Here is a 24177-nt window from a genome sequence, read left to right on the forward strand (position 1 = left end):
GGTCCCCAATCAGAGCCTGATCAGGAGTCATGAAATAGTAGCCCCCACCAAAAGATTGGGCCAGCACAGAGCACTAAAACCGGTGGAAGTCTGGGCCACCCCTCGCATTCACTCACAGGGTATTTACTGAGGGCCTACAGAATATGACTCAGAAACCCGTATACACATGCATTTTCCATTAGGATTCTGCCATCCTGACACTGGCTCAAAGTCTACCCCCCATTACTACCCTCAAGGACCTTTGGGGTTGGGGTACCTGGAGCAGCCCATGAGTTTAGCAATGAGGACCCTGTCAATGAGTCCCACAGAAGGACACCTGGGATCTAAACCCCATGGCCTTAGACCTCTCATCGCCCCAAGGGCTCCAATTCTCAGCCCTACCTCTGCCCCCTGCTGATCTGAAAGTGACCTGTCTGAATGGAGATGAAAGGCTCTGCTGTCCCCTGGGTGCTGGGGAGAGGCCTGTTGACAAAGCCACCAGCTGTCCCCAGCCGGAGCCAGGGGGACGGGCTCCTCCCTGTGCTACCCGCACTGGGAGAGTGTTCCTGCCACGGACCCGGCCAGCACAGAACTCGGACCATCACGGAGCTCCAGCCCAGGCTCCAACTGACTTCCCCTCTGCTCCAGCTGCCCACAGTAACAAGAGCCAGGGCACAAGACCTCACCCAGAACCAGCGCCAGCCAGACGGAGCATCACCTGGGAGTAAGGGTATTGGGAAGAGGGGGCAAGTGTCCCCATAATTCCATCCGAAAATGACACCATGAGCTCAGTTGCAGCAGGACCTTAGAGAGTCCTGTAGTTGAGACTCAGGCTGGACGAGGGGAGTCAAATCCAAGCTCCACCACTTCCCTCTTGTGTGACCTTCAGCCATTCTGTGCCTCAGTTTCCCCCTCTGTAAAATGTGGTTAATGGCAGTGTGGGAGAATTAAATGAGATAACATATGGAAAGCAATTAGCCCAGTGCCTGACATATGGTAAACACGCAACAAATACTTGTTGAGCATAAACATGTCACTGTTCACTAAGGTACCACCGTACCTCATTTCATCCCTATTCTGGCAGATACTGTATTTTGCCCATTTTACAGGTGAGGAAACTGAGGCTAGGGGAAGATAAGGAACCACGCCAAAGTCACAGAGCTGAGAATGACAGACACTCAGGTCAATCTGAACTGCAGACCAGGGAGCAATACCGCCCAAGCCATTCGGAATGCTTTGGGGGGAAGGTACAGCACTGGGCGTGACCGTGGGGCTCTGGATCCCCTGGGCCGGGCCGGGCCGGGCCGGGCCTGGCTCCTGGCTGTCCCCGGTGCTCGAATCTGGGAAAAAGCAAAGAGGCCAGTCACCAGCTTCCCGGCCTGTCCCAGAGCCACGCGCTCACGGCGCCCCCTCCTCAACCGGTCCCAGGGAGTTAAAGGACAGCGTTCGACGCCGGGGCTCGTGGCTCCCGAGAAGCGGAGGGAGGAGGGAGTTAGAGACCAGGCCGCTCACAGCCCGGAGAAAACCGGTCCGGCTGCCTTACCCTTCCCGAAGCGGGGACCCGGCCTCTAACCCCCTCCCCCGCCAGACAAAAGTTTCCCCTGTTCGGGAGGAGGGGAGGGGGAGGGGGCATTCCTCGTGAGTGACATTATCCGTGACCTACAGCTGCCGCGCTGCCCTCGCCCGCACCCTGGCCTGCCCCCGGCCCCCGCGCGGCCCCCACCCCTTTGTCCTCCCACCCCGGTGCGCGGGGCCCGGCGGACTGTACTTGCCCGCCCGGCGCCCGCCCGCACCAAACTTGCGCCGGCGGCCGCTTGGGCCCCGCGCGGCCTGCACGCCGGCTCGGGCCCCGCCGGCTCGGCGACAGGGGACTGGCGGCCCCGGCCCTCCTGGCCTCTTACCTGCCACGGGTGGGACGCCGCCCGGGGGAGGAGGCGCTCCCGGCCAGCCGCCGGACGCCTGGTCCCCCGGGCCGTGCGTGCGCCGCTGGGCTCCGGCCCGGGCCGGGTTAACCCCTTCGCGGCCGCCGCCGCCGCTCCCACCCCCGCTCCACGCCGCAGCCGCCGCCGCCCCGCCTCCCGCTCCTCGCCTCCCCCTCTCGCCTCCCCCTGTTGGTGCCCAGCCCCCAGGCCCGGCCCCCGGCCCCGCGCGGGGGCAGCTCGCCGCTCCCGCGGCTGGGCGGTGGGGTGTCCCTGAGACTGGAGTTGGGGCGCGCTGCCTCGCCCCCGCCGGCCCGCGGAGCACAGAGGGGCGAGCCCGCGCGCCGAGGGGCCCCGGCCCGCCGCCCCTCGCCGCCTCCGGCCCCGGCGCCTACCTCCCCGGATCGCGGCCGTGGGAGCGGGGTTCGATCCCGTGATGGAGCGGGGTTGCCGGCCGGAGAGCGGCTCCGAAGGCCCGGGCGGCGAGCGCCCTGGGGCGGGGGCCGGGGCGGGACCGGGCGCTGCTATCAGGGCTGGATTTCTCAGCTTCCACCCGGATTCTCCCTCGGCTCTCCCGGCCGATTCGGTGCTGCTCGGCGACCACGTGACGCGGGCTGCCTTTGACCCCTGTCTTCGAGCGGGTAGGGGGCGGGGGCCGGAGGGGGTGTCAGATGCGGGGCCCACGAGGGCGCGGGGCGGCTGCCAGGCGTCCCGGAGGCGGTGACCCCGGGGAAACAAAGCTCGGGGGAAACCAACAAGTTATTCGGGGTCAAAGAGGGAACAGCACTGGGGGTCGGCGAGGCTGCGGAGAAAACGAGGGAGACAAAGACCCACGCCCGCCGCGCCTCCGAGGGCCCTGGGAGCGCCCTGGCCAGCCCGATGGGACCTCCAGGCTCTGCCGCCACTGGGCCTATGACAACCCCCCAGGCATCCTCAGACGGCTCCCGACAACCAGGTCTCTGCTGGAGTGACCCCTTCTGGGCAGGCCTTCCTGCCCCCTCCCCTTTGCCCTGACTCTCAAAAACCACTTTATATTTCCTTTATCATGATTATCTGGTACACTTACTGGTTTCATTGTTTACTAGACTGTCATCTCCCCCAACAAGTTGTTCCCCGTTGAATCCCCAGCGCCTGGCATTAACAGGCAGATGAAGAGGTGGATGACCTTGTGCACATCTCTTCTCCCACAGAGCCTCACTTTCCCACCCCTGGTATTATTTCAACCATCTGAACGGCCCTGCAAGTTAGGCAAGGCTTCAGTGGTTGTCCTCATCAAACAGACGGGGACAACCAGGCCCAGAGAGATGACATGATTTCTGGGCGTCTCCTATGTAGCTGAGAGCCGCAGCCTAAACTCAGATCTGAGTGCTCCAAGCAGGGGCTTTTTGCCATCCATGAGCCAGCCTGCGAATTGAGGGGTGGGGAGTGGGGGAGTGAATTTGATTTAGGGAGCCTTAAGAGGCCTGCTAATGATGCAGATCACCGGGCCTCTCCCCTGGAGATGCTGATTCAGTGGGCCTGGGGTGAGGCTGGGGCCAATTTGGGAAACAGTGGACTGGTGTTTTCCTAAGGACCTTCAGAGGCTCCTGATCATCTATCTAACTGTAGGAGCAAAGCTCAAAAAACATATGCGCAACAAGAGCAGAGCAAAGGGAGGTAGAGGAGCCAAGCGTGACACATGAGAGGAGGATAGACTCATCTCAGTTCCCCCAAAGGGTAACTTCCTTGTGCTGAGGGGAAAGGGTTTCAGCCAGCCCACTCATGCCTCAGAGGGGGAAGATGCTGAGGCCTGAACAAGGAGAGATGCTGGGGGATGGGACCAGGCTCCTGACTCCCAGACGCACCCATGTGCCAGGTCTGGATGGAGTGTAATCAGACAGGACTGAGCCTAATGGTGGTGGCCACAAGCCCCAACTGCAGGCCATGTTCAAAGATAGGCTTGTGACTTCTTAACACACATTCCAGCCACCCCACCAGTTAGTCCAGGGAAATCAACAAACACTAGCAAATTCTCCTTTGTAGTTTATATTCCTATGGTCAACTAGTAAAGTCCTTGAAGATGGTTTGGGTCTTGGGCAGGTTAAACAAGCCCCTAGAATCTCACTCATGCTAATCTCTACTTTAGAGCATCCACCTGAGGCCCTGTGAGCATCTTCTGTGTGCCAGGCGCTGTGCTCCTGGTAAGGGAGATGCACGGTTGAAAGAGACATGGGTCTGCACTCTCAGAAAGTCTCCAGGCATATGTGGAGATGATCTGTATGTCCCTTCCTATGTCCAAAAGCTGGCTGAGCAAAGAGCCTGCTGGGGAGGCCCAGGGCAAGTGCTATGGCCCATAGTAAGAGGGGAGCAGAATGAAGGAGCTTTTGGGGGAGGCAGCCTCTGAGCAGGACCAAGAGGAATGGGTGGGATTAGGATGGGGAGATGGACATTCTCAGAACAAGGAACAACCTGTGCAAAGGCCACATGGAAAGCGCTCAGGAAAAGCTGAATGTTGCGAGGCTGAGGGTTGAGCACAGAAGGACAGAGGAAGCAGGAAGGAAAGAACAAGCAAGAAAACTGAAGAAGAGGGTTAGGAGCAGATTATGGGCCCTTCTGTGAGGGGCTCTGTGGACTGGACGTTATCCTGAGGGCCTGGTGGAGTGAGAACGCTGTAAGCAGACGAAGGAGGTGATAAGAGCCATGCAGTGGGACGCTGGAGGGGAAGGGAAGCCAGTCAGGTCATGGAGCCATCTTACCAATGAAGCTACAGATCCAAAGCAGGCTCACGCTCAGCATTTGGGGGGCAGCCTGTGAGCTGGGGTAAGCCCCCATCACTGACAGCTCTTCCTACTCTTCTCAAGTCTGCAAAGCTGCTGTTAACTGGGCTGGGCCCAAGACCCTGCAGTCACCGTCACCCAGAAAGCCTGTAGGGAGGGGGGCCCAGGCCCCACCCAGAGGTGGTCCTCTGTGGGTCTAGGTGAAGCTGAGGACCTGCATTTCTAACCACATCCCAGGAGGTTCTGAGAAAGACTGTTGGGATGCCCTGCTCCTCTGTCCCCTCAGGACCCACCCACCTCTCCCAGAGCTTTGGGGACTTTCTTCTGCTGACCATTCCCCCTTCCCAGACCCCTTCCTCAGTGCCAGGTGGTGTCCCCAGTGCACACTTGACATGTCCCTTGGCTGTCCCAGATTCACCTTTATCCACCTCCAGAAATCAAAGGCTGAACTCAGTGTCTTCTACCCAAACCTGCTTCTCCCCCTCCTCCTGTGTGCCCAATTCACATGTCCGGTCCAGAAATCTGACACCAGTCCCTCATCCCCACATCCCATTCATGAGCCAATCCCATTGGCTCTGCCTCCAGGTTTTTTCTCTAATCCAACCCCGTTTCTTCTTCTTCATCACTACCACCCTCTCCAAGCCACCATCTTGTCTCTGCCTTGGCCCATATTAATGGCCTTTTAAGTGCTCTCCCTCCCTCCTGCTTTGGCCCCTCTAATGCAACCTCACCATGCCCATTTCTTACTTAAAATTGCCAACGGCTTCCCATTGCTCTCAGGATAAATTCCCTGCCTTGTTGTCCAGCCTGATCTTTTATCCTAAATGGCATACTCCACCTTCCCCTTTACCTAATTCGTCATTAAAAGCGTGGACTCGAGGGGCCAGCCCAGTGATGTAGTGGTTAAGTTTGCGCACTCTGCTTTGGCAGCCCAGGGTTTGCAGGTTCGGATCCCAGGCGCGGACCTACACACCGTTCATTGAGCCATGTTGTGGTGGCACCCCACATACAAATTAGAGGAAGATTGGCACAGATATTAGCTCAGGGACAATCTCCCTCACCAAAAAAAAGAGCGTGGACTCAAGCCAGACTGCCCAGTTTGAATGCTGGCTCTGCCACTTAAAAGCTGTGTGACCTTGGGCCAGTTTCTCAACCTTTCAGTACTCAGTTTCTTCATCTCTAAAGTGGGGATAACATAGTATGTACTTCACAGGGCTGCTGTGACAATTAAATGAGTTAAATATGTAAAGCCCTCAGTGTGGTGTCTGTCACATGATAAGCACTATATTAGCTAAATGATTAATTGTGATCCTTTGGGTATCAGGTTAAATTTCATTTCCTCCTGGGGCTTTTCCTATGTCCTTAATCTAGGCCACCCTTCCTGGTCTACATGTCACATCTCCGTCTTGGAATTACCTGTCCCTCTCTAGTATGTAAGCTCTGTGTGGGCAGGACTGTGTTTGTCTCAGACTCCACTGAGCCCCAGTGCCCCACACAGCATGAGGCACTGGGTAGGCCACCAGCACATATTTGCTGACTGAACAGATGAAATAAAAGTCAGCAGATTCATCACCAAACAGAGGGCATTGTCTACCCACAAAATGCTCATCAATGGTACTTCATTCATTTATCTGCTTGACATTTTTTAGTACCTCTCCTGTAGTCTTCCTCACACCATCCTGGTGGGGGAGGGCAAGTAGAGGGACACAAACAGATGAACAAGACAATGTGGCCCCTGTCCTGGAGGAATATATAGTCTACTGCAGAGATAGACACGTAAAAATGCGCAGAAGACACAATGCAATGTAACCACGCTGTTATACTGGCCTGTAACAATTTTGCTTCCTGGGAGGGCTCTGGAGCAATGAGAGTGAGAAGTAACTGAAGGCAAACACTGTTGCCTACTTAGCCGCATCCCTAGTTCCCACAGGGGAGTCTTTAGAGCAGAAAGGGGTGGTCCTGTCCCCAGGGCATTCAGCCCGCCCCCCCCCCCCCCTTCCTCAGCCTAAAGACCTCCTATTCGGCCTTCAGGGCCCCATTTAAGCAGCACCTTCTCTGGGAAGTCTTCCTGTTCCTTTCAGGGATCCGTATGGGACCCTGTCAAGGCTCTAGTGATTTTCTGGGACAATAGTGGGATTTGTCAAGGACAATCCAAATTTCATGTCATTTGCTTCTTTAAAAAAGTAAAAGGTGATTCAATGAATGTGTAACTACATGTGATTTCATGTTTGGACTTTAGTGGAGGCAGAAAATAGCCTCTGTCAAACCACGTGACCTGATTTGTGGTTTGGAGAACATGGTCACCATAATTACAGCATTGACCACATGGTGTAACAGTTTCCTCTCTCTCTCTCTCTCTCTTTCTCTCATATATACACACAGTGAGCTCAAGGACAGGGACTATTTACTTCCTGGCAGACCTTAGTATCTGTTAAACAAATGAAGGAGAAAATCTGTGAAACACGCATGTTATCCATGCTTCAGATAGACAATGGATATAAAATGTTCTGGAGGGGCGGGCCCTGCGGCCTAGTGGTTAAGTTCAGCGTGCTTTGCTTTGGCGGCCCAGGTTCCGTTCCTGGGCACAGACCTACACCACTCGCTGGCAGCCATGCTGTGGTGACAGCCCACATACAAAATAGAGGAAGACTGGCACAGATGTTAGCTCAGGGCTAATCTTCCTCAGTGCCCCCCCCAAAAAAATTATTAAAAAAAAATTCTGGAAAGCAACCAAACACTGTCTTAGGTGGGGGATACGAGCAATTAACAGCAATTAATTACTTACTCTGGTGCATGCCACCTGCTTTCCATTTGTTACTCAGCAACCCAGAAAGCATAAAGCTCAGAGATGTGAAGCAACTTCCCCAAGGTCACCCAGACAGAAGTGGCAGAAGAGGTTCAAATCCAGGTCCATCTAACTAAAAGACTAAGTTCTTGTCACTGTTTACCCTGTCTCCCAGTGCTCAGGGGCCATGAGTCCCCAAGTGCTGCAAGACCACCTGGGTTCTGTGCCCCCTTCTGTCCCTTCCACGGGGTTCCTTTTCCACCCTCCCCTGTTGTACACCCACTTTCGTCGATGCTGCTGCTGTTTGAAAAGCACTCACAGCTGGTTTCTAAAGCAGCTCCATCTCTGGGGCCAGGTTTCCTGTTTCAGGCAGAACCTAGGACGTGTGTCACGCCTTCCCCAGCCCATCCCTCACTCCCAGGAGCTGCCCCTGGGTCGAGGACTCAGCTAGCACAGTCCCTTTCACGTGCAGCCCCCGTCCTGTTTTTCAGAAAGCACTTCCCCATTCTGTACGCCACTCCCAGGGACTCCACAGCAGTCCTGAGAGGTAGACACAGTGGAGATCATCACCCCCATTTTACAGGTGAGAAAATGGAGGCTCGGCCAACCTGCGGGAGATCCCCTCAGCTGGCAAAAGAGCTGAGCTGTGGCTAAGCACCGTTTCAGACCACCTGCTCACACTCTTCCAAGTCCCTGGAGGGTTCAACTTGACCCAGAGAACAGGGATGGGGGTGACAGACCTCCAGAATCCTCACAGAGAGAAGATAATGGCTCTGCAAACAAATGTAAATCGGTCAAGTTCCCTTCTTACTGTGTTCATTGTGATGCACCAATTACAACCTGACAGAAGAACAACACTCTCAGCACAAGTGGTCTCTAAGTTCTGAGTCCCCTGAGGGCAGGGCAGGGCCCAGGCCTGGCGCCAGGGCGGCAGGTGCCAAGGGCGGTGGTGAGTCAGTTCCTTCCTGAACCTCTCAGATGCTACTCCGAGGGGCTCTGCGCGGGCCCCGCCCTCACCCCCAGGCCACTGCTCATCCACTCCTCCACTGTCCGACCACCTCACTCTTCAGTTTGCTTCACTTCATCACCTGGAGCTAAATACATCACTCAAGTCAAAAGACTACATTAATCAAAGGGGGTGGGATTCTCCACAAGATTCCCACCAGTTATTCCAGTTCATTCTCACTACTCCTGTGGGATAGGGAGTAGGCACTACCACTCCCCCCCTTTTTTTTAAAGATTTTATTTTTTTCCTTTTTCTCCCCAAAGCCCCCCGGTACATAGTTGTATATTCTTCGTTGTGGGTCCTTCTAGTTGTGGCATGTGGGACACTGCCTCAGCGTGGCTTGATGAGCAGTGCCATGTCCGCACCCAGGATTCGAACCAACGAAACACTGGGCCGCCTGCAGCAGAGCGCGCAAACTTAACCACTCGGCCACGGGGCCAGCCCCAACCACTCCCCCTTTTAAAGAAACTGAGGCCCAGGGTCCCAGTGCCCCCACAGCAGAGATCCAGAAAGCCCCCCTCTCAAGTGAAGTGGGGAGGGATGGTCGAGGTTCCCAGGTCTGGGGGTTGCTGTCCAGTTCTCCTCGGTCCCCACCACTCCATACACACACACCCAGCCCACCTTGTTCATCTGCAGTATCCTCCTGGGCCCCCTTGGCATCTTAGTTTACGATTCCTGAACTAATCCAATCCACCACCTTACAGAAATAGAGAAACTGAGGCCCAGGGAGGAACAGGGGCCTGCCCCCATCACCAGTGACGCAGCAGAGCTAGGACGGCCTGGGCAGGCCCCTGCCTCTCACTGTTCCCCATTGCCTGGCTGTGTGTGCGTCAGACGCTGAGAAGGAGGTGGCACCAGCAAGGCAAGGACTCCCAGGGTCAAGTCTAGACACCATTCCTGGGCCCTTGGAGATGTGCCAGCAAGAAGAGTGGGCAGTGTTGACCCTGGTGGGAAGTTGGCTCTGGAACTGACCTGGTGGCCAGACTCTTGTCTGGGGCTATCTGCTCCAACAGGCATGGAAATTCTTATCATTCCAAGGCCCCCTCTTCACAACCTGTCTGGGCTGGGTCTGTCCTGAGATGGAGTGGGGCTGGGGGAGGGGAGAGTGGGGGAAACAGCAGGGATGCCCTCCCCACACAGGCAGCCCAGTCCACTCATTCACTCATATGCTGCACACACCATGCACGCCCTCCCACCTCCCTTCTCGCCCAACCCACCTCCATCCACTGCTTAAGAGCTTTGGAGCCAGACTGTCTTGTGTTGGAATCCAAGGTCAGCCCTCACTTACTGTCACTTAACTTGGCTTCAAATGTTTATTTGTAGAATGGGGATAATAGTACTTACCTCATAGGGTTGTTGAGAAGATTAAATGAGATATTAGGAAGCCACTTAACACCATGCCTGGCATAGCTATAATTGTTACTATTATTTTATCCTACACTCCCCTATACCTCGTTGGGGTTTCTCCTCTCTATCGTAGACACAGACCCCCCAGATGCTAACTCCAAGGCTGCCCTGAGCCAGCTGACCCATCCTCACAGCCCTATCATCCTCTGACCTCTCTACTCCAGGCAGCCTGGGACCCTCAAGGCCTAGGTACAGACCACATGTGCCCAGCATCCCTTCTGCCCAGAATGCCCTCACCTCTACCTCTTCACAACTCCAACCTCCCCTTGCCTTCAAGTCCCAGCTCCAGTCCCATTTCCTCCAGGAAGCCTTCCCTGACTGACCTCTGGTCTTCCTCCTCTGAATTGCTGAGGCCCTCTGAGTGAGTCATTGCCACTTAGTACCACCTTGGAATTCCTGACTCTGTTGCTGAGAAAGCTTCTTCCTTCTTCCTCCTCAGAGTCTCTTAAAATGGAGCAAAGCATTTTTCAAGCAGATTTGGGGCACTCAATCAAGCTCCTGATTCTCATGTCACCCTATGTCCTAGCACCTGTAGTCTCCCATCACACAGCTTCCTGGAGTTGGGAACAGGGCAGGGCCTAGAGACCATGAAGTGCAGGCCAGTTACCCAGATGGACAGACAGAATAATCTACAAATTGGGACAGGCGGGAAGGAGCCCCTCTCCATTACTGGGGTCCAAGGAACAGTTCTGCTCAGGATGGGGAAGCAGAGAGGGCCATCTGGAGCTGAGGGTCCCTGCTGGAGGGTCCCTGAAGCCCACTTGTAGGAACAGGTATAGAGGTAGGCCCTGCAGCCTGTAGGACAATGGCCTGGGAGAGGGAGGGGCAGGACCAGACTCGCCTTTCCTGGGAAGGAGGATGCAGATTTGTTCTGGGAGACCCTGGAAGGTGCTCTGGGAAGCAACCATGAGGGTAGAAGAGGCTGCAGGGAGCAGATCCCACCCTACATGTAGAAACTCTAACCAGTCAAAAAGCCCAGCAGCTGTGGCAGTGGTGAGCTCTCCACTGGGCAAAGGGAGGAGGTCAGCAGAGGCTGGTCAGCACCATCAGGGTGAGACAGAGGGTGGGAGAAGGACCAGGACTGTTCTCAGATCCTTCCAGGCTCTAAGAGTTAGTGTCTAAGATTCAAAGTCAGCGATGTAAGGATCTGGAAATCTGATTCTAAAATTCTGCCACTTTAGGGGCCAGCCCTGTGGCAGAGTGGTTAGGTTCACGCGCTCCACTTCGGTGGCCCAGGGTTTTGCCAGTTCAGATCCTGTGCATGGACATGGCACCGCTCATCAGGCCACGCTGAGGCGGCGTTCCACATGCCACAACTGGAGGGACCCACAACTAAAATATGCAACAAGGTACTGGGGGGATTTGGGGAGAAAAAATAAATAAATAAAATAAAATAAAATTCTGTCACTTTAAGGTTCTGAAATGCCACAATTTCATGATTCTGAGATTTTAAATATTATGATTCTTAGGTTCTAGAACAGCTCTGTCCATTAGAAATATAATGCAAGCCATACACAAAATTTTAAATTTTCTAGTAGCCATGTTTAAAACAGTAAAAAGGAACATGAAATGAATTTTTAGTAATATATTGTATTTAACCCAATATACCCAAAATATTATCATTTTGATATGTAATTTAATATAAAGAAATTATTAATGAGATGTTTTAACTTCTCTCTCTTGTACTAAATCTTCAAAATCCACTGTGGTTTTTACACTTACAGCACATCTCAAATGTGACAGATGAGTCACATTTCAAGTGCTCAACAGCCACACGTGGCTAGTGGCTATAGTATTGGACAGCACAGTTTAGAAACCTAAAGTCTATGATTCACTTTTCTAAAATTCTAGGATGCTATGCCTCTGAGATTCTAGAATTCTGCAGCATACTAAGGTTCTAAGGCTACAACTGTGATTCCATCAGATTGAAATGTTTCCCCAAGTCTGCCTCAAGTCTGCTTGTGGATAAGGCTTCTCCCCACATATCCTTTGTGTGGAAAGAAGTCCAGGCCCCCACAGAGCCCCTGGGGAGTGAGGGAGCAAGGAACTCTCCCCTCAGCAGCCCCCACCATCTGGTGGAAGGGAGGGTGGGCGTGCTCATGTGCCCAGGGCCCTGGCCTCTCCATGTGGAGCTGCCTCGCCCGCCATCCCTCCAGCTCATCACCTCTCCATCCAAGCGCACAAGCCCAGAAGTGAGACTCCTGCCTTGGAGTCCTCCTGGGGAGAGGGCATGCTCATGCCTCCCTCCCTCTGTTTCTGTCCACTCTGGAGAGCATCTGGGGGCGGCTGCAGCAGATGGAGCTGGGGAGCGTGGTTGAAACCCCAGATGGAATCCCCTGAGGGTGGAACTGGTCTCCATTTGCTCAAAGCTGGAGCCTGGACCCCTGAGGAGGGCAAAAGTCAGAGACCCACCATCTGGGGCTAGGAGAGCCAGAAGGGCTCTCTGAGGTCATGTGATGTATGCCTTGAATGGTGCAGATGGGGAAACTGAGGCCCAAGAGCCAAAGGGGTTTCCCAACCTAAGCAAAAGATGAGTGTTGTGCTCTGCCATAAGGATGTCTCCTGGTTACCCAGGGGTCTCCTCTTCCTACTCCCAAACTCTCCCTCCCACCTCTGCCTGCTGCGAAAGTCAAGGCACAAATCCAGCATAGCAGGATGTCAGCGAGGCTTCGGGAAGCCCCACAGGTATTATATCCAGGTGGGTGAATTCTTGGCTCAGAGACTGCCTGGTTCCAACCTTGCCCCAGGCTTCTCCTTGCCCCAGGGCCACAGTTGCTACAGAGGGTCTGGGTAATGGGAGCGTGAGCACAGGCAGGAGTCTGCATGAGGCAGAAGCTGGGGCTGGACGAGGAGGGTGTCAGTCGACAATGATCAGCTGTTATCCAGCTCTGCATTCCTTTTCCAAGTCCTCCACAGTCCCATTTTTATCCCCATGGGAGCCCAAGAGGAAAGGTGGACACGAAGACTTGCCATAGCACATAAACTCCCAGCACAAATGCCAGCAGGGGGCCTGGTGCTGGAGTTTTGTTACTGTTCCACTTTTGACAGATGGGGAAACTGAGGCCCAGGGTGGGGCTACAACCTGTCGCAGGCTACAGAGCCAGAGGGAGGCTGGGTCCAGGCCCCTGGGGAATCATTGGTTCAGCACCCATCCAGGGAGCCCCCCACCTTGCCCTGCTCCCAGGCAGCCGATGCTCTGCAGCCAAGGAGACAAACATCAGGACTCACCGGGAGACAGATTTTCCAGGCTGGGCTGCTTCCAGGCTGGGTTTCCCCTCCAGGGGAAAGCCCCAAGGTTGTTTCGCATGGTCAGGAGAACCAGAGAGGAAATGACAAAGATCCTGCCACAGAAGGCAACAGAAAACAGCCTGACCTTTGGCCTCTAGGGATCTGGCGCTGCCAAAAGGTGGCGGGGCAGCAGGAAGGTAGACCTGGAATCTAGATTTGGAAAAGCTCGAACTTTGGAGGGAGGCAGGCCTGGGTTTGAGTCCCAGCACTGCTTCTTAGCAGCGGTGTGATCTCGTGTCGTGACTTCACCTGGCCTCCTCTGTACTGGCTAATACCCATCTCCAGGGTAGCGGGAATCTGAGTGTACATAAAGTAAGCCCATAGTTAGTGCTGAATAAATGTTAGTTCTCTCTCAAGTGCCCTTCTAGGAACCAATCAGTCCTGGGGCCCCCATCTGCCATCCTTTGCTACCATAAATATGCTCCATAAATATTTATTGAATAAATAAATGAATGAATGATTGCTGCCAGCCAAAAATATAGCAAAATATAGAGGAAGGCTTTGAACTTAGTCTATCAGGAGATCTGATAGATCTGTTACAACTTGGTGGGTGGCCTCATTTTTTAAAGAATTTAACAACTGACCTTTCTAAAGCACTCACTATGAGTCAGGCTCTGCCACGAACCTTAGAGCGTGTAGCTCTCCCAGCAGCTCTTTGAGAAGGTGTGACGACTACACTCGTGTTCTAGATGAGGAAACTGAGGCACGGGAGGCTAAGTAGGCCCACAGTCACATTGCTGGTTGGTGGCCGCACCTAGATGTGGACCCAGCCATCCTGCCCCCAGAGCTCATGGTCTTCCCTCCAGGACGGCCAAGGATGGCCGAGGATGGCCAAGGGCCCTCTGAGTGCTCCCTTCCAGGTTCCTCTGGCCAGGACTGCTGTGGGGGAGGGGCTCCCCTTCCCAGGCCGGTGCTGGTGCTGCTCAAGGCTTGCCATGAGTTTTGAAGGCTCCTGCAAATCAGCCTTTGGGGGTGTATGTGGGAGATGAAGTGGGGGCTCGAGAGAGTGTTGCCCGGGCCCTTTGTCAGAGACTAATTCTCATGGCTTTCTGCTGCTTCCTGCCCAGGGGGAAGCAGGAAGCAAGGCCACCGGGGATTTGGGCTCCAGCTCCTTTGTCCTCCCTCAGCTCATCCTTCCCCACCCCTGCCCTGCTTCTTGATCTTCCTCTTCCTTGCCCAGCGGTGGACCTTGAACTTGAGCTTCCCTCCCAGGCAGACTTTTTAGCGCAAGGGCAACAACTCAGGGCTGGAAATCCAGCCTGTGTTCCATGTACTGCCGAAAACCCAGGGGTGCTTTTCTCTCTGGGTGGGCAGATTTGGAGAAAACCTGCCCCAGATGGCGGAGATGGGGGGCGAGAATGTGCCAACAACTCACATGTGCACCTCAGTTTACAGAGAAGCACCACAGTGATCGTGTGGGAGCGTCTTGCCACCCTGGTTAGAGATGGGCCAGAGTGCTATCACCCCTCTTTAACGGAAGAGGAAACTGAGGCCCAGGAAGATTAAGTGACGTGTTATGACTATGCAGACATTTAGAGGCTGAAGCAAATGTTTACCCAAGTCTCCAGAGATTGTATGATAAAAATAACTATTATTATTGCAAATATTTACCAAGCACTGGCTCTGCCAAGAGCTTTCCTCTGATTATCTCATTTAACCATCTCAACAATTCTAAGAAGCAATGCCCCCCATTTTACAGATGAGGAAACTGAGGCTCAGAGAAGCAAACCACCTACCCAAAGTCCAGTTATTCACATCCTCTAGTCAGACTGTCAAAGTCAGATTTGAACTCAAGTCTGTCTGGTTCCAAAGTCTCAGGTCTTATAGGCAAAACAGGGTCACCTCCACCTGGGTGGAAGAGTCACCCTGTGTCCCAAAGCCAGGCCTGGACCGAGCCTGGCCTCACCCCTATTCGTGGTGCTGCTTCAGGCATGGTGCACACAGCTCCTGAAAGCCCCACAGGCAGCAGGCCCTGGGAAACGCAGCAGGCGCTGCCGGACGCTGGGCATGTTGGGGCCACATCTGTGTGTGAGCCCTCCACACGGAGCGGCAGCCCCTGTCTAGGCCAGTGTGGCCCCGTGACAGCCTCACAGACGAGCTCACACATGTGTGAGCACAGAATCCTTCCTTCCTTCTTTCACCAGACACTCACCAAGCAGCCCTCACATTCTACACACACACATTCACTTCTTTTGCCGACCTTCCCAACTAGGGATAGCTACATAACTTATGGAGCCCAGGGCAAAATGAAAATGCAGAACCCCTTGTTCGAAAATGAAGAATTTCAAGACAGTGACAGCAGAGCATTCCACCAGGCATAGGCTGGTGCGAGTGCACAGGTGGCACGCCGCCTGCCCTGGCTCAGCTCGCCCCTTCCCCCTCTAGCTCTCCCCTCCTGCCACCTTATCCTCCTTTCACATCCTCACCTATTCCAAGCTCTTTCCTGGCTCAGGGCTTTTGCCCCTGCCGCAGACCCCTTTCCCAATCTTCTCTCATAACTGGGTCCTTCCCATCATTCAGGTCTCAGCCCAAAGGCCTCCTCAGGGAGGCTTCCCTGGGGGCCGGCCTCACGACTGAGTGGTTAAGCTCGTGTGCTCCACTTCAGTGGCCTGGGGTTCGCTGGTTCACATCCTGGGCGTGGACCTACACACCGCTCATCAAGCCATGCCGTGGCGGCGTCCCACATTGAAGAACTAGAACAACTTGAAACTAGGATATACAACTAGGTACTGGGATACTGGGGAGAAGGAAAAAAAAAAAGAGGAAGATTGGCAACAGATGTTAGCCCAGGGCCAATCTTCCTCATGAAAAAAAAAGGAGGCGTCCCTGGTCCCCCAGTCTAATGTGGCCACCCACATAGCTCTCCATCATATCTGTCCTTTAACCCTTCCTAGTGTGCATCACAATCCATGACCTCACGTGCACTGGTCAGTTTACTGTTTATTGTCCCTCTCCACTGATTGAATGTCCCCCAATGGCAGGGCCCATGTCTGTCCTGTTCAGCACTGAATCCCCAGGGCCCAACTCAGTGCTAGGCACAGGGTAGGTGTTCAATAACTATTTGTAAAACAGTGGATGAATGAATGAATGAACACAGACACCCCAACATGCACACCCTCCCCCCATCTCCTTCCACCCTTCCTCTACAACTCAGATGAGCATAGGGTTCCTCTATATCCTGGTACCCTAGACATCTCAGTACAGAGAGCTGAAGAGACCCAGAGATGCAGACGGGTCCTGACCTTGAAACAAGGACAGATGGCAGTGGAGAGGCCTGGAGAAAAAACATGAGAAAGAGAGAGGAGAAGGAAAAAGGAGACAGAGCTGGAGAAAGGAGAGAAGAGGTAGACAAAGACAGGAGAACAAGTTGGGTTTTGTGATAATCCCGTTTCTTCTCTTTATTAGCGAAACTAATAATTACCATTAATACCGGGCCCCTCCCTGGCCCTTTCATCCGGGCTGGTGGGGAAGTTTTGAAGATGAAAGTCTGGGGGGCCTCTCAGATGCAGGTTCCAGGGCTTCACAACCACTAATTAAACTTGGCAGCCCCTCCAATTACCCCCCTCCATGCTGTGCCACCTGACTCAATGCCTTTCCACGTGGGAACACAGCAGCTAGCTGCTCCCTGGGCCTGGCCTTCAGAGATGCTGAGTAGCTGCAGTTGGGGGGGGTGGGGCTGTCAGCAGAGATAGTTATGGGGGAGGTGCCAGAAAGAGGAACCTCACACCAGGTGGCACTGAAACCCAGGAGCCCTGCCCCCAGCTGAAATTACAGCCCCATCCCTGAGGCTGGCCCCCCCAACCCCACTCCAGGGTCTGTGTTTCTGGGCCCTGCCAGATGGCAGTGGGGGAAGTGCCACTGGGAAGGAGGATCTAGCCAGACAAAGAGACAATCAGCACATCCAGCTCCTCCACATAGCCCCAGGGCCACCCAGAGACCGGGTCTCTGGCATCCTCAGAGGCCATTTCATTCCACCTCCCTCAAGGAGGCCTCCCCTCTCTAGCAGCCATGACTGACATCAGCCAGGCTCACCTGCACACCTGCAGTCATGGGGCCCTCACTACCTCCCATTATTGAGCCACCTGGACTGTGGGCTGCATGATCTCATCCACTCCCTTGACATTAAGAACAATCGAGAGGCTCCTGAAGTTCTGTAGGCAGCTCCAACTTTTCCAGTGAGCCCCAACTGTCTGCTCCATCTTTCTACCAGGATGTCACATGGGTGGCTCCAAAGATAACAGGGCCTAAGCTTTTAAAAAATTTTTTTTATTGAATTACATCACTGCGTTGTTATTTAAGTTGTACATTAAAAAGTTGTACATTATTTCTTGTCTGTCACCACACAAGTGCTCCCCTTCACCCCCTGTGTCCAACCCTCAGCCCCCTCCAACGGCCTAAGCTTGATTCCCACCCCCCACTCAAGTTATGACCTCCTCCACCTTGGTCCCAGACTTCTCCACCTTGGTAAATGGCCCCACCGTCCCCCCATTGCTCAGTTCTAGAACCTGGAATCACCCGTGCATCCAATCCATCTGAAAATCCTACAGAGTCTACTTGCGAAGCCTCTCTCAAATCTGGGTGTTGTCCTCCATCTTCCCAGTTGCCATTGTGCTCTGAGCTACCACCATCTCTCACCTGCATGACCATCTTCTCCTGATTCTCCAAACAAAGCCAGAGGGGACTTCGAAATACACAAATCGGAACACGCCACATCCTGCTTAAAGCTCTTCACTGCCTGCCCACGGGATGTAGAATATAACGCACACTCCTCACCAGGGCCCACCAGACGCCTGGTCTCCTAGATGACCTCACCTCTGTCCCCTCTTCTAGGCCCCCCCGCCCTCGTGCAGTCCCTCAGGCTCCTCTCTGCCTGGGCAGCTTTTGCACAAGCTGTTCCCTCTGCCCAAATGCTGTTCCTCCAGCTCTCCTCATGACTGCACCTTCTCACCCTCCAGGTCTCTTCCTCAGAGTCCCGTCCCTGCCCCCTCTAAAAGAGTGAGCCCACTCCTTACAGGTTACACCTTCTCGGGTCTGCCTGTTTCCTTCCCAGCACTTACCACAACCTCTAACGATAAAGCTGTTGGCCAGGTTATTTGTATAATGTCTGGCTGTCCCCTCCACTAGATTGTGCCTTCATGTCTATGGTATCCAGTACTTTATTGCTCACCAGTGCCTAGCAAAGGGGCTGGCACATAGTAGGTGCTCAACAAATGTGCTGAACAAATGAATAAATGAGGGTTGGGACTTGATGCTGGTGGGTGAGAGGCTAAGACCCTGATGGGCAGCCTCTCGGTTTGTTCCTGGGCCCAGCTCTGCCCAGTGAGGATGCTCAGTGCATGGTCCCAGAATCCATATCCTGTACCACCAACCCACTGGGTCCTGTTCTTCCCTTTGAGGTGACTCAGAGCAGGTCTTTCGCAAGTTGGTCCTGCCGCGTGGCAAAGTGAGGCCCGGGTCTGGATCTGGGAGTCCCGGCAGCAATCTCTGTCTACCTACTACACTATGAACCAGCTGAGTGACCCTGGGCACCTCCCTGACCTTCTCCTGCCTCAGCTTCCCCTCTTGGAAATGAAGATACTATCTGAGCTCCTGGGGGTGTGATGAGGACAAAGGGAGAATGTACACCAAGGCCACAACCCAACCATGTCCCACGTGGATGTCCTGACTAAAGCGCAGACTCACACACACTCACACTTGCAATCACACTTCCCAGCCGACTTCTGGGTTCAGAAACTTCAAAGCCCCTCCCTAACTCTCCGGCCCCCTGCACTCCTGCGTGCCAGCCTCAGCCCAGGCCATCCTTCCCCTAGAAGCATGGAGGTCAGACGCCATCTAGTGGACACCTAGGTGAGAGCAGGCATTCCAGCCCCTCTGGCCCACTCAGGGTGGGTGGGGCAGCTCCCTGGGACCGTGCCCTGACCGTCCTCACGCAGCAGAGCTGGGCCCAGGAACAAACCAAGAGGCTGTCCATCAGGGTCTTAGCCTCTCCCCCACCAGCATAAAGTCCCAACCCTTAACCCCCACAGGCCTACCCCCCCAATCTTTAAGCTCACTTCTCACCCTTTGCTGCCCTCCAGCCACACGGGACTGCTCCATGGGAGATCCTGAATGATCCAAGTTTTCCTTTGACTGGAGACCTTCCCACAGGCTGTTTCCTCAGCCTAGGAATTCTCCCCCAGCCTCTTCTCCCTGTCCTGGCTGAGCCTACTCCCGCTCTGGGCCTCTGCTTAAATAGCACCTCCCCAGAGCCCCTGACCAGGCTGGAGCTGCGCTCCAGTGTCCCACAGGCCCCCTCAGCCTGTTCCTAAACCTCCTCCACATGGGCCATGTTTCTTGCCTGTATGCCCCATTAGATAAAGACCTTGACAGCAGGCCTTGCAATGACCCCTCTGCATGCTAACTGCTAAGAGGGTCCAGGGCCCATACACTCAGACGGTGGATAAGTCCTGTGAAAATCAGAAGCAGGCAGGTCACAGCCTGTGGTGGACAGACACTGGGTGTTTCCAGGAAGGATGCAGGGTGCTGCTTCAGGTTGGGCCCTACCTCCAAGCCCCAGGGCCCACTGGGCTGCAGTTAGTCTCTGACTCCTGTTGTGCATCTGTGGTGAACTAACTCACCCTCTCTGGGCCACAGCTGCTTCTCCCCATCCTCCCCTTCCTCGCTTTTGCAAAACTTCCCTCCAGTGGGAGAAGATGGAGCCCATGGGCAAACTAAATATGAACTGTTGCTAAGAATGGGAAGTATGGGGCCTTCCAATCTGGGCTTGAGGGTCCAGGAAAGGGCTTACATTCTGCTTTCTCAAGGCCGAGTCCCTGCTCTTCATTCATCCACTCAACAGATATTTCGAGAATGCCTGGATCCGAGATGGAAAATATTGGGGTTCTGGAGTCAGACTGCCTGGGCTCGGAGCCCAGGACCACCACCATGGCTGCTGACCGCTTACTTGTTTCCTCAGCTGTAAAAGGGGGGGAACAACCATGTCTACCTCATCGAGTTGAGAGGATTCGATGAGACGATAGATGCAACTCACTTAGTACAGGGTCTGGCACGTTGTAAGCGTGCAGTGTAAGGACTATTGTTGCCTATTATTCATCGGGCAACTACAGGGTTCAGTCTCTAATCCCAGGCTGCCTTTCACCCACCCCGAACCAGGGCCTCCCTTGTCTCCAGGGCTCTGGTCCCTGTGGGGCCCTGGGCAGCCACTCCTCAGTCCCCCCCTCAGACTCCTCCTATCCCCTCCAAGCCTTCTGCTGCCCTCAGGAATCCCAGAACATCTGCAGCAGAATCTTCTCCAACCCAGCCCTTTCTCTGAATACTCCTGTCTTGTCCTAGGAAAGCTGGCTGTCCCTGAGGACGCTGTATCCCCCTGCAGGCCTCCAGTGGCTTCTCCCTTGTCTTCCACAGCCTGTGGAACTGAGAGAAGGTGGAGAAAGGGAGGGAGAAACCACAGGATGTGAGTATGTTGTCCTCCCTGCTCCTCATTGTCCCTTTCAGGCCATTCGCTGCCCCGACCCGCCAAAAGACGCCAGTTTTGTATCTTGTCTCTGCACCCTAGCACCCACGGACTCCACCTCAGTGCAGACATCGCCCAACCCCTGGGTCACACCCTCCCATCCTTGAGGGCTTTACCATGGACTCAGTGTCACTCCCAATCAGTTTGTTCCTGTTGTAGTTCTTGGTCATTTCGATATTCACAGAGACGATACTGCCATCACCCTGGCCTCTGGTCCCCTGACCTGCTCCTATCTAGTGATCTTGTCCCCCAGCCCATCTCGGCCACTCACTCGCATGCTTGTTACCAATACCTGTAACTCCTCCCCAAACCATCATCTCAATCTCATGCCCCCTAGTGCCTGACTGCCAGCTCAAAGTAGCAGCAGTACCCTGACTTCAGCATCCCTTGCCCCATCAGGACCTCAAATCCATTGTTCCTAGCACCTTCATGCTGTCCCTCACCCCCTGACGTCCTCACTACCTCAGAGATCCAGTGTGAATGCCACGCTCAGTCCTGAGCATCGTTCCCGTGCACTCGCCTTGATTCCCCTGCTCCTCTCTCAAGTTGTCTTCTCTTAGCAAAACCACAACCCTGGTTAAATCCAACACTCTGCCCATCGAATGCCTGCATCCATGCAGCTGAGCACAGCTGGAGAAAACACCAGCCCCTAACCTCAAGTGGACCCTTAATGCTGCCCCAGAATCACCCTCGATTCCCCTTGACCTCGGTGACCATTTCAAACCTCCTCTCACCTCCGATCTTCAATATCCCTCCCTGCCCTACCCTCCCCAACCCTCGCCCGTGCTGCCTCACAGCTGCTGGCTTCCTCCTGCCCTGCTGACAACTTCCCAAGCTCCCATTCCCAGGTATGCTCACCCTCCAGCATCTTCCTTCTCCCGGTGTGCAGATGTACTATCCACGCCCCCATCTAAAGCAGATTCCTCCACCTGTGAGCTAGAGCTGGTCACCTCCCACTGACTTAAGGACACGGCTTCATCATCAATTTTTCACTCTCAACTAGACCATTCCCATCAGTGTACAAATATCTGTTATTGATGCAATCTTAAAACAAGAAAACAATAGAACCTCTTGATCCCACTTCCTCATTCTTCTGCCCCTTTGCACACCTGCACAGCAAAACCCAAGAGCTGTCTATACTTCCTTCTCTCTCTCTTCAATCTCCTCCATTCCAGCTTTTGCACTCCCACCTGGCACACACACTGCCACTACTCTTGTCAAGGCCCCAATGCCCTCTGAGGTGCTCCATCAGTGGTCATCCTCAGGGCTCACCTCACTCAACCTCTCAGCACACGGACACAGCTGCCCATGCCCTTCTTCTTGCTTCTCTTTCCTCCCTTGGCCTCCTGGATGCCCCTCTCCTGGTGTTCCTCCCGTCTCTCTGCTCCCTCTTCTTTTTCCTTGGCTATCTCCTGCTCTCATCCCCACGCTCCTGACGCTCCATCCTTGGATCTCGTCTCTATTTACACTCAGCCTCTTGGTGGTCACAAGCAGTCTCATGATTTTAAATACCATCTAGATGCTGAAGACTCCCAAATTGACACCTCCAGCCCAGATCCTCTCAATTCCAGACTCATCTATCCCAAAAACTTCCTCAACATCTCTACTTGGATACGTAATAAATATCGCAAACTCAGGCCTGAGACTGAACATCTGATCTCCCCCCACAATCTGCTGCACTCTCAGCCTTCCTTATCCCAGATGATGGCAACTCCATCCTTCCAGTTACTCCAACCAGAGATGCTGGAGTGAGTCATCTATGGTAACTCTCTTTCCCCTACGCTCCATGTCTTATCTATCAGGAAATCTTATTGGATCTACTTTCAAAATACAATCAAATGTGGACCACTTCTTTCTACCCCACTGATACCACCTTGATCTCAGCTACCAATATCTTTCACCCCCACTGAGAGTCTGTTCTCCACAGAGCATCCTCACTGACCCTTTGAGAACATAAGTCAGATTCAGTCACTCCTCTGTTCAGACCCTCCAATGGCTCCACTCAGAGTAAAAGCCAAAGTTCTTACAAGGACCTAAAAGGCCTAGTGATCTGCCCCCACCACCCGTTACCACTGATCGTGACATCTCCTCGTCACCCACTCGCCTCCCCTCACTCACTCCACTCCAGCCACACTGGCCTCCTTGCTCTTCCTAGAAAGGGGCAGTGGTGCTTCCACCTTTAGACCTTTGCACATGGTATTCCCTCTGCCTGCACTAATCTTCCCTTAGATACTGGCAAGGCTTGCTCCCTTTCATCCCTCCCACATGCTCAGATCTCTCCTCAGCAAGGCTACGCTGCCCTCTCTGCTTAACTCCGCCACCTGCCCCAGGCCTTTCCTCAGAACACCCCCATACCCTGTACGCTGCTCAACTTTTTCTTCTTTCTGTATTACTAACCACCCTCCAACATAATAGAAAATCTACTTAGATAATATGTCTGCCCTTCCTGCCAGAATGTAAACCCCAAGAGAGAAGGGATCATTTGTCTGTCATGACGTAGCCCAAGGATCTAAAACAGTGCAAGATACATACTAAGTGCTCAATAAGTATTTATTTATTTATTTTTAAAGATTGGCACCTGGGCTAACAACTGTTGCCAATCTTCCTTTTTTTTTTTTTTCCTACTTTATCTCCCCAAACCCCCCCTGTACACAGTTGTATATCTTAGTTGCAGGTCCTTCTGGTTGTGGGATGTGGGACGCCGCCTCAACGTGGCCTGACGAGCGGTGCCATGTCCGTGCCGAGGATCCAAACCCTGGGCCGCTGCAGTGGAGCACGCAAACTTAACCACTCGGCCACGGAGCCGGCCCCCTCAATAAGTATTTATTGAATCAATGAATAAACGATGAGAAGTGATGGTGAACATGTTCCCTGTGCTCACAGTGTTGACAGTGCATGGGGTGGAGTGGGATGGGGAAAACAGACAAGGCAACAGGGAGGTAAGAGCCTGCAGAAAGTGGCTCCTGCCATTCCTCCAGCTTGATCCCTCATCCCTCTTCCCTCATACACAACATCCCAGCTATACAGGCCATGTTTTTCATTCCTTGAACCCTCCAAGTGCCTTCCCACCTCAGGACCTTTGCATATACTGTTCTCCCTGCCCAGACTATTCTTCCTGCCTTCATCTAGCTAATTCCAACTCTATTTTCAAGTCTTAGATAAATGCCATTATTATTATAGCTCAGAGCTGAGCACTGAGTAAGTGCCCAATAAAGGTATATGTTTCGATATATATTTTTAAAAGTACTGTTATTATCCCATTTTACAGATGAAGAAACTAGAGCCCAGAGAGGTTACAATTTTTGCCCAAGAACCCACAACTAAGAACTATTTGTTGAAATAATAAACATGTTGATTAAATAATCAAAGTGGAGTTTGAAAGCAGTGACCTTGATGGTTTCTGAAAGGAAGATTAGAGTTTCCTGTGGAAAAACTTGTCCTGAGGTGAGTGAGAGGGCTGCCTGCAGCTGTGCAATCAAGCCCTGCTCCCTTCCTGAAGCCCTCCCTCCCCGAGGTTTAGAGGT

At 53.7% G+C, this 24177-nt stretch overlaps 1 protein-coding gene and 1 long non-coding RNA gene across 25 annotated transcripts in view; one reads left to right on the top strand and one right to left on the bottom strand.

The window, feature by feature from the left end:
• NDST1 (N-deacetylase and N-sulfotransferase 1) overlaps nucleotides 1–24177 on the bottom strand; it is an 80736-nt gene that overhangs the window by 53872 nt on the left and 2687 nt on the right. For 6 of the 24 annotated variants that reach the window (XM_070233965.1, XM_070233950.1, XM_070233962.1 and 3 more), the window contains exon 1: nucleotides 1881–2016. The exons of 4 other annotated variants lie outside the window; for them this stretch is intronic. The gene's annotated coding sequence lies outside the window, so the exon portion shown is untranslated. Of the gene's footprint in view, nucleotides 1–1880; nucleotides 2017–2293; nucleotides 2515–24177 lie in introns of those variants that run through there. 14 more of the 24 variants (XM_070233957.1, XM_070233958.1, XM_070233947.1 and 11 more) reach the window with 11 other exon arrangements.
• On the top strand, nucleotides 429–23461 carry LOC138917447 (uncharacterized). Its single transcript, XR_011425482.1, has 3 exons — nucleotides 429–709; nucleotides 20473–20593; nucleotides 23322–23461. It is a non-coding gene; the product is annotated as an uncharacterized lncRNA (long non-coding RNA).

The sequence above is a fragment of the Equus caballus genome, chromosome 14, assembly GCF_041296265.1.
Source record: "Equus caballus isolate H_3958 breed thoroughbred chromosome 14, TB-T2T, whole genome shotgun sequence".
Lineage (NCBI taxonomy): Eukaryota > Metazoa > Chordata > Mammalia > Perissodactyla > Equidae > Equus > Equus caballus.